Here is a 9,358-nt window from a genome sequence, read left to right as displayed (position 1 = left end):
AGATCCCCCCTCTCCTCCTCCTCCTCTGTGGCTTGGCTCAGTAGTGCCTCTGGCTATGCTTTTACATACTCTGTGATCTAGCTCATTGCACCACTTCACTGTGAATAGAGAGAGTTAAAGTCAAAGCCTGAGGTAACAGAGGAAAGCATTATGGATGAGCAGCCTGTGAAAAAGGCCCATTGAAAAAAGGCCTGTGACAGTCTAATTGGTCGAATTAGTCACGATATTCAAATTGCCTCTGTTGACCAGCCAATGACTGAAGTGTGTACTACTGTAATCTGGGCCAACCGCAGAACTCTGTCCAGATTGCAAACGAGACACATTAGGCTTTCCCTTCCTGCCAGAAAACCCCAGTCCAGTGGCACAGCACTTTTGCCAGTGCAGCTCTTTGAAAAAGTTTCATTGCTACTTTCTGGCTACATAGAAAACATTGAAAACTCCTTTATAATATCTGTCAGCTCCCCCAGTCTCCAACATAAACAGGTGTTCCACCCAAGCTAGTGTATTTACTTATGTCAAGACTGTGCTTACATATACAGACACTCAACACACTTTTAACATTCTCCTCAATGCTACAGTCAAGCGCCACTTGGCATCAGTGTCTGCGGCGAACTACACTGTTTAAGACAAATTAAAGCCATATAATTTGCCTGCTGAAAGACTTGGTCTGTATCACAGGTGTCAGGGCCCAAAGCAGGCGTTAACTCCATCCACCCCCCCAAACACACACACATACAGCCCATTGTCACACAGTAACATGTATGTAAGGCAGCTACAAAAAATATCTCAAGCAGTCGCTCAAGCCTCCATAGCATGGGTAACGTGGTTGTAAAACATGTTGGTCTGCACGCGGCCCCAGTCTGTAATAACTGGTGATGACAGTAATATGAGTTTGTGTGTGTGTGTGTGTGTGTGTGTGTGTGTGTGTGTGTGTGTGTGTGTGTGTGTGTGTGTGTGTATGTGTGTGTGTGATTGTGGTAAGAGTATATACACGTGTAAGTGCAAAGAGAGAGTTTCGATTAGTTGGGATTATTGATGAATGTTTAGAACATTTTCAGAAATGAATAGTAATAGATTCTACACTTAAATGGTACTTGCTTCACATCTTGTTTCACATTCACCCATTCACACACCAGGAAAATGTTTACATATGCACAGAACAAGATCGAGATTGTCCTGCCAACCTTGTAATTGATGGACGACTTCCCTACTCCCTGAGTCACTTTTGCTGTAGATATTTAATTGCCGAGGTGAGAAGATCTGCATAAATTAGTGCATTTAAATGGCAATGCCACCTAATATTTAAAACAAAGTCTGCCTGAGGTCTGATGTAAAATGTAACTAACACAAAGTAAAAAAGTTATTTACCCCTGTGGATTTTTTAAATTCAGACACTTGTAAGAAAAGTCAGAAAACAGCATTTTATGTGACTATACATGTACAATCTGTGCGCCAGCCTTCCAGTCTGAGGTGGAGGAGAATCAGGTCACTCAGCTACTGCATGTATACACGGATTTACTGTGACCAGCTTTCTTAAGTGCATGTAAATGCTGTTTTTCTCCCGCTTACGTGAGAAAGCTGATTAACCGAGTACCCTGGTTACTGAAGTGCATTTAAACGCAGTCAATCTCATGCCTGTTGATTAAGTACAGGATATATATTAGCTTATCCTAAAAATTTGTGGTGGGAAGTCCTGCTGAGTAAATTGGAATGCCCCCAGCAGGTGTCTTTCCAACTCGGGAAGTAGGACAAATTTTACCAACCCATACCAAGATCCCAGGATGAAATCCAAGAATTTACAGGTGAGTAGTGTGAATTCTGTAGAACAGGGGTTTTCACGATAGTGACTCAGGGAACTCAATTTCTACCAAAAAGCTAGCTGAAGACTAATGCTGCCCAATAAGCTAATATTTCTGGGATCAAATTTGTGTGGTAATCATGCATGGGTGACATAGGGATGCATTCCAACATCCACCCACTAAGACTGGATGGACACAATTTGATATCTAAAAGTCACCTTGGCATAAATTTCATTAGTCACAAATAATTTTTTAATTTTTAATTTTTTAATAATTGATGTAGAAATTTGTTAAAGAAATACAAAGAAAGTAATTGTGTGTCCTACAGTAAAACAACTTTGTTGAATTCACGGAGGCCCACTGACCACTGGCTGCTCTAAAATACAGAAAAAAATAAACAAATACATTTCTACACCTGTCTTTGCATGAAATTACAATATGGTTGAACTCCGAACCTATTTTGTAAATTTGTGTTGTAACTGTAATTGTTTTGTTCCTAGCTGTGCAGAATGATGTATGTACATTTTTACATTAGACATTTAAAGGCATAGACATACTTTTATGGAGGACAGTCCTGGTCCATTATGCATGAGAGTACTCAACTCTTTAGTGAATACAGTGAAAAAGAAGTTGTATATATATAAGTCATTACAATTTGGGGGGAAAAAGAATATTCACAAATACTGTATTTATCAAGAACAGAGTAGAATGAGTAGATGTCATCACTAGCATCTCTCCACAAACAGGCTGTCACTCTCATATTTTTGTTCAAATAAGGTTTAAACAAACAAGATATACTGAGAAAATAGGCAGTAGAGTTGTTCACTTTGGACAACAGGCGGTTAACTTCCCCTGTTTCTTCCAAACATTATGCTAAGCTAAGCTAACCACCTTTTGGCCTCATCTCTGTATTTAAAACACACATGAGATTGATAGTGATCTTCTCATCACAATCTTGGCAAGCAATGAATCATACTTCCTAAAATGTCAAACTAAACTAAGGAAGCTAGAGAAACAAAGAAGTGGATCCAGCAAAGCGGCGGGAGAAGAAGATGAGAAAGAGAAGAAGGAGAGGAAAAGCGATAGAGCACATCGAGATGCCTAAAGTAATAATCCTTATGAGACACAATGGCGTGCCCTCCCCGGTGTTCATATGTGTGATAATGTTCCTTGGCCTTTAGCCACTTCCAACAGTTTAAGAAAGCACTTGAGAAGAGAACAGAGGCTGTCCCTTCCACGTACCTCCCCCACCTCCCTCTCTGACTCTTTCTATATAAATGCTTGGCAGTTTTACGCATGGCTGGGAGCAATTTCCCACAATGTGTAAATTAGTCAATCTCCCAAGTCAGTAAAGTGGCCTTTGATGGGGAGGACATTAATGAAGTGTACCATTAGGCCTCACATTTGTATTCTTAGAGGCTCTCCAAGCTTTTGATGTCGCAGGGCCCCATGGGGCCCACATCCACATGCCAGTGCTGCATGCCTCTGTTACTTAGATGGGAGGGAGCAAGTAGAAGACAGAGAAAGCAAAGATGCTGGACACGTAATATCCCTTCTCTTCTTTCGCTGCCCGGCTGGACTGTCCACGCTGTACTGATGCCCATTTGAAACTGGCAAGCGAAAGAAAGAAAACGAGGGAAAAAGAGCCGAGAGGTTGAGCTGTCCAAAATGTGCAGCCTGTGGAGCTGGACTTCTTCCTGACACTTCAAAGCACTGTCTGGAGTAAATTGCTGTGGACCGCTTCATTCAGAATATGAGGGCTTTCCCTTCGTAGATGACAGTTGCGTGGTGACAAAGTTCAATTGGCACTAGTAGGAGTGGAGATGGTGGGGGCCCAGATCAAAGCGGGACCATTGTAATGGTTTTGTTCCGTGGAAAATCGCTTTTTGTCCTCGGCCTTTTCAAGCCAACTCCTGGCTCCAGTCAGAGTAAATGGGATTTTTAACTCCCTTGTGTGGGTGGAAAGGCGAGGGGAGGTGGCCGAGGGGAGGGAGGGGAGATTCTTAGCCTCAGGGTAAGGAACTCAAGAACCCCCCTCCTCCTCGACTCCCCTTCTGCTCCCCTTGTAACCCCAGCCCAGCTCCTCTCTCCGCCCTCTGACAATGCAAGGCCAACTATGTTGATGTTATTGGGCCTTTCATCTGAACTCTGCATCATAATCTTCGCAGAGAAAGTTTAGCAGAGCACTTATGCCATTATTGTGACGGTAATTTCCCAATTGAGAGGCAGCAAAGACTTATGTGCCTTAAATGCTCTCTGCTATGCTGCACATCTGCACTTAGAATTACACACAAACTAATTATCTCTGTCTTTCTGCCCTATTCTTTTTCATTGACAACATCACACATTATATCCAATTTGGTTGTGTTCTGGGAGATAAAGCTGAACTTGAGGATACTGATCTTAGCCAATTATGGACAAATAAACAGTCATTTATCTATGAGCCTTCATCTGCTCCTCCCATGTTCCCTTTTTGGTCAGTTGTACCTTTATAAAACAGGAGTTGTGAAGGTTTAATCATCAGTTTGAATCAGTACAAAAGAACAGCTTCGAACTGGAAAATCATACTCTTTACCTAATAATAGGTAATCCTGCTGCATGGGTCTGAAGATTGCAAGATTGTTCTTTCAGCTAGTGGGCCATATTGGTTCACTTTGCTTTTTAGTGCTAATTATCAAACGTTAATGTTCAATACACTGAACCAACATGGTGAAGATGGTGCATTCATGCTCTGGTAACATTTATCATTGTCATTATTAGGATGTTAGCATTTAGCTCAAAGAAGCATGTTGCTTAATAGCTTTTTTTTTTAGCAACTCTACTGGCATTTGGTACCAGGTACTTCATTTTCCACTGCGGATATAGCACTCCTTCAGTGTGGCCAGACGTCTCAAGAAACCACGGTGACGTCATCCTCCAGACGACGCACACAATGGAGCAATGGATGATACCAAAAGAAATACCAAGTATCACAGGCCATCCACCTTTGGAAGGTCTCTCTTTAAAGCTATTCCACTTTAGTGCAATGGAAAAGGAAAATCAAGGCAGGCGAGTAGAGCTGAACTGAGTTGAGATGGAACTCTGCAGTGGAGAAGCCCTATGATTACAGCCACACACGTCTTCCATGTTAATGTGATGCTCTTAGCTTCTTACATTATTTAGGACATACATTGCTGTATTACTACACCATGTTATACTAATTATTACATTAGCCTGTTAATTTAAATTGCCAAGCTAATTGAGACTTTGAATGTTTACTTATTCGAACTATTTTAAGTTTTATCATAGTTCGTTACAGTACATTATTCTCAGTAAATTTCTGACTGACTGAGCCGAACTGAGCATCAAAACGTGTGTGCGTGTTTATGTGTGCTCATTTGTATCCTCACACAAGGTATGAGGATATTTTAGTTGCCAACTGCGTCAGACAGAGCTCAAGCTTGGCCTGTGTGATTGACTGTATAAGCTGCTGGCCAAATGTCTCCATTTTTTCCCTCGAGCTTGGGGAGAAAAGTGTTATTTCTTCAAAAGCCCCATTTGAGAAACCCCGCAAGCCTGTAATTGCTAGGGAAAAGGCCAGAAAACCTGCCAAACCAAACACTTGAGAGGGAATTTGAAATATTGTAAACAGTGGAGTAACCCACTCACTGTTGAGACCAAGACCAGGAGGAGAGGAGACATGGGGGGACTGGAGGGCTGTGGGGTGGTGGCAAATGAAATATAGTGTGTGAAAGAGAAAAGCTTTCAGATTTATAAGCTGCAATGATGACAAGAGTTTACCATCTCCTTTGAAGCTCGACCATAAGAGGTACCCCATTAAGTCCAAAAAGTCCATGAGAAAAATTAATCTTTTCTCTTTTATATTTACCTACAAAATCAAGAAGTTTCAAGTCACACCTTCTGCAAATTTCCTACAAGTCCAATGACATTTTATTCCTGAAGTTGTCAGGTCAGTGACACCTCCCCCTGCACACGTTTGAACAGTGAATGTAGTTTATGCTCACCAGTAACCTCTTTTATATGTTGACACAATATTTTTCTTGTGCTGTCAAATAAAAGCGGGGGATTATTATTCTAGCATGACCCCATTTTCCCGTCTTAATGACCCAAGCTATGTTCTCCTGGAGAAGGAACCATTAAAACCCAGATTGGGTTCAGTGCAACTCTGCAGTTCTGTGGGCTTACTCCCCCCCCCCCCCACACACACACACACACACACAACTCCACTTCTTCTCTGTGCTTTCCTCACTTGCTTTTTTTTTCCACCCTCCCTTTTAAAAACCAAAATCCCCCGACACCAATTAGAAGGCAAAAACGGAAATCTTCGACCAAACATGACATTTACAGGCCAGTACTCAAGACTTTTAACAACTCCCCCCACCTACCCATGCTCTCAAACACATATTTAGCAGGAGCTCATGAGCATGCAAATAGTTCCCATACACTGGATTTATAAAGATGCAAAAGCAATGTATTTTCCGGAATTATATTTTTGTGTTAACCTTCAGAGTTTACTGTTTAGAACGAGTTTTGAAGGCAAATGAACCTATAGTAACAACATTTTTTTTATCTCTTAACTTAATTCTCCTTTCACCCATTTCATCTCTTGTCAGTCTACCACCCTGAGCGTCGATCTGTGTCAGCCTCCACAAAATTACATCTACATGTGTCTGTTTCCCTGCACTTTAACTAGACTGGACCACAGCGTTAATTAAGATGGAAACACATCATTAAGTCAGATTCCCCCTTCCTCCCTCCCCAACCCAGTACTACAGAGTGTACACAAAGCAGTTGGGTAATTACTGATAATTAAATCAATTACAGACAGTCTCTGCCTTGCCAGCTCTGGTTGGCGGCAGCTGTGTCAGGTTGCTCCAAATATTTGAACTGCACAATCCAAATATTCTATGTGAGCTGTTTTTGTTTCAGAGCAAATCATCTGCCAGCCTCGCTCTGACAGTGGCAGTCAGCGTGGCCATGTGGGCAGTGCCAGCAGGCGGCGGGGACCTGATGAGCTTTAGCATTAATGATGAGGTGATTAGTCAGCTTTTCCTTCCTGCGGAAGAGGCTTTGCAATTTCATCCCAATCATCGTTTGCTTTGAAACCTTTTTTAGAGACTGTAAAAAAATGTGGGGGCAATTAAATAGTTTTTAGTCTTTTTTTTCTTTCTGATTACTATCTGGTGCTCTTGCAGTCATGGTTGACAGAAAAGAGATAAAATGGACCATTTACTGCCTCCTTTGGGGGTGAGCTCAGGCAGGGAGAGGGAGACAGTGCAGGTCCAGAGAACAAGAAGCTCTGCTACTGTTTTGCCTGGGTCAAGATGTTACTTTTCCCTTTATTTATTAATGTAGAAAGGATTTTCTCTTCGATTAATATTTTTGCCGTTCAGAGAAGAATTTGGTACATAAAAACACAAGCTGCCTTAGTCATAGTAGGACAGACTGCACAACCTTTCTCTCTAGCCTGTAATTGCTAATCATAATAAAAAGTGTGCATGAGAATATAAAACCTGATTTATATTTCACTATCAGTTGCAACAAGTCATGTAATTTTCTGTGGACTGTGTTACCAGTGTAAGCAGCATTTTACTCTGGTACCAGAGTTTGTGTGGCATTATTAGCTGTGTCTGATGTGGAACAGTGGGGTGGGGAGATAGGAGAGGAGTGGGGGGTGGAAGCTTATCAGATGCAGATTTGGTGGGTACAGGCAGCCACACCGGGGAGTGGCCACCAATGTTTCTGTGTGCTTTTGATAAAGATAGAGATTTATTCTTTTTCAGCGTTTATTGGTCTGGGACAATGTGGCGATGCCTACTTAGACCTGCCGCCACCTCTGTCTCGACAAGCTGGGAGGGAGGCGGATGTCATTAACAGCTCCCTTCCCACTTGCCCCACCTATTCCACTCTTTTATCCTCATTATCCTAACTGGGAAACAAACCTTCATGAATTCTCAAATGCAAACAGTGACCTCTCTCTGATAAAGCATTTACCATGAGAAGGTAAAAGATATGACAGCTGCAGAGAGGATTTCCCCAGGGTGACATTATTAACGGGTTTGGTTCTGAAGGCCTCATTCACATTCATAGATTAGGAAGAAAATGAAATCTCTGATCCTGCACACTTGAAACATGAAATGCTAACAGCTTTAAAGATACAAGGCCCATGTATTAAATCAATTAAAAAAACTACATTCTTACGTGAAATTTTCAAGACAGTGTGATAGAAGTAACTGGTGCATCATCATATACGAACCTTAGTTTTGAAAAACACAATATGCTAGTTGTTAAAAATAAAGTATTTCTGAGCACTGAATCCTTCCTTAGCGGAAGCTCCCTCCACTGTAAACTGACATTTGTTGCAGATAGTCCACAGAGGCTTCATTCGGAAGAGCAAGGGCACAGAGGGCAGGAGGGGGAAGCTGTGCGCCGCTGTGCTTGTCCCCCCTGGCTTATTGAATTACCTAAATGAGCAGAGGAGACCAGGCTGGGGCTGTTAGTTGTTTGAAGTTTACAAATCATCCTGACTGCTCTGGGGCTTGGGGGAGACGTCGTGAGGGAGGGAGTGGGTGGGGGGTGTCTTTTGATGCCTTAAATAAAAACATCAGGGAAACAAACAAACAAGAGAGAGAAAGGGAATGACATAGACAGCAAAGAGGTGGTAAGGAAACACCATGTTACCCATGGCAACTTGAGAATGGTGATGGTTGAGAAACCACTTCCTGTGTATGATAGGAAAATTGCATAAGTTCACTTTTGGTGTCTGGGAAGACACAGCATTTTGTATATTTGTGTGTAAAAGAATGAAGAGTGGCGCTCTGTGTCCAGGATGATACGTTTGTCTTGAAGGAATAGTTTGACATTTTTGGATAAATACTTTTAAAGTATTTTCTGAGCAATTGTAAGATTATTAGCATTCTTGGAAGTATATAGTGAAGCCAATGGCCAGTTAGCCTTACTTAGCACAAAGAGATGTGGTTTTATGGGGTGTGTCAGACTACTTCTTATCCAGATCCAGACACTAAGTGGTTATATTTTTGAACTATTATACTAGAAAGCAGAAACAAGTGGGTATATGGATTGCTTGTTTATTCTCTTTGTGCATTTGTAGATTTCCTCCAATAAGTGAGGTTATTTTCTGAGCATCAGTGACACCTTTAAGATCTGATACAGACATTTCAGAACATTTTGCCTGTTTCAAAGCAGATGGAAAGAAGTTCTCTGCTCCAATTTATTGAAGAATGCATCCATTTGGACAAATCGTTTCAAAACAAAACGCCATAACAATTTCATATGAAACTTTTTTTAAATTCTTGTATTAGTTTAAAATTAAATTGGGAAAATGTGTGTACATGTCATTTGTCTTTCCATGATACAGATTCAGCATTTTTAAATAAAAATTTAACTTTAAAGTGGATTTTGCCCCAAAACAATACAAACCATAGATTCTTTGGTAAAGACCAATCAATAATTGATTGGGCCTGGATATGATGGGGGAAAAATACCATGTTGTTAGTACAATCAGGGGCTTTTTCCAAGCTATTAAGTGGAACTAATTA

This window comes from Channa argus, chromosome 5, assembly GCF_033026475.1.
Source record: "Channa argus isolate prfri chromosome 5, Channa argus male v1.0, whole genome shotgun sequence".
In the NCBI taxonomy this organism is placed as follows: Eukaryota; Metazoa; Chordata; class Actinopteri; order Anabantiformes; family Channidae; genus Channa; species Channa argus.
The sequence above is the reverse complement of the archived record's forward strand: the minus strand, read 5'-3'. Positions refer to the sequence as shown.